This window comes from Poeciliopsis prolifica, unplaced genomic scaffold (genome assembly GCF_027474105.1).
Source record: "Poeciliopsis prolifica strain line A6 unplaced genomic scaffold, Auburn_PproV2 SCAFFOLD050, whole genome shotgun sequence".
Lineage (NCBI taxonomy): Eukaryota > Metazoa > Chordata > Actinopteri > Cyprinodontiformes > Poeciliidae > Poeciliopsis > Poeciliopsis prolifica.
This window is the reverse complement of record NW_026562425.1, coordinates 1,750,251-1,751,890: the sequence shown is the minus strand read 5'-3', so window position 1 is coordinate 1,751,890 and position 1,640 is coordinate 1,750,251.

Sequence of the window (1,640 nt, the reverse complement as noted above, 5' to 3'; positions counted from 1 at the left end):
GCCTCACTTGGTCTGTGGTTTACCTTGCTTGTGAGGAAAGGAAAGAGTTGGCATAGATTTTGGAAAAATAAGTTGCAAATATATATGTATATATATTCTATTTCTCTCTCTATATATATATATATATGTGTAACATGATACGTTATTTTTATATAGTTTATCTTTTTCATTTTTGTTTTAAGTCGTGATCTCTGACAATAAAATCTGATTTTATTGGAACATTTTACAATTGCTACTCATTAAATAAATGCTCAAAATATATTAAATTACACTACTTTACAAGAAAACAGTCGTATTGAATAACTACAAATATAAAAACTTAATTTGTTTTAGTAACTCCATTTTATCAAACACATTATGTCTATTGATTACAAACAAACTTCGGTTTTTGAGCATTTATGTCTATTAACTATATTGATTTTATAATTACAACTAATAAAAACATAAAACATGAAATTAAATTGATTTAATTAACCAGTTTTCTTGACCTAGCAAAAATGAAGAACATGATGGAAAAACCTGACTATCCTGTTCATGAGGCTATTTTACAAGTAAAAAGTGATATTAAATAAATAAAATGATGAAAAATGAATTTGTTTCAGTAACTCGATTCCACAGAACAAATTACACAGATGACATAAAGACTATCTCTCTCTATTCACTATTTCTAATCACAGCTAATAATGACATACAAACATTAAATTGATTTAGTAAGTCAAATGTTTTGATTTATTAAATAAAAAAAATAGGATAAAATTATGACTTTTAAATACACCTTGCTGCACCACAATCTGCTTTTAATTTCTGCAATAAAACTTGGCTATATACAGCACATATTTTCTAATAAGTTCTGACCGGTATCCTGTTTTTATTTCTGAGAAAAGACAAAAATATTTTCACATTAGTTTATCAATCGATTCCAAATAATAAGCAAAATGTTTGCATTTCAATCAAAAATGTGCAGAACGCATGTCTACAAAAAATAGTTCAGATTAAATAGTTCATGCTTAGTTTATTTTTGGCTGATTAAAAAAGAAATCACATTTTTGCCAATTTTAGGTTTTCAAAATTAATTTTTTTTGAGTAATTCTGAGTTTTGAACTGCCTTGTTGACACATATTCAGTCGTTTATGGTACATGATTGAGGTCAAATCTTCTAAGTGACGGCATTACATGTCAACTTATAGATGAAGACAAAAAGAGCATTGTTATCAACATATATAGGTGATGATATCAGTTAAATTTTTCCTATTGTGGTGCATCGTGAATAAAAATGGGACAGCATCACATACCAGGTCCAGATGTCCTCACTTCACTCATCCTGCCATTAGGGAAATGGGACTTCTGCCATTACACATTATAGCCAAACTCAATTAAATGCTGATAAATGTGTCTCATGAGCTGCAGGGAGATGAAGCTACATTAAATAAAGGTTCCTGAACCAATCAGTCTCAGTCTGTCATGACAGATCTCTATCATATTTAACAGAATCAGATTTATATACATTTATCAATCAATTAGGATTTAATTTATGATAAGGCAACCTTGTTTTATTTAAAGTGAGTGACACTTCTAGCAGGCGCACTTTCAGTCGATGGTGCAGCTTTCTTCCATCAAAAAAATGTCCATGTTTATTTCCC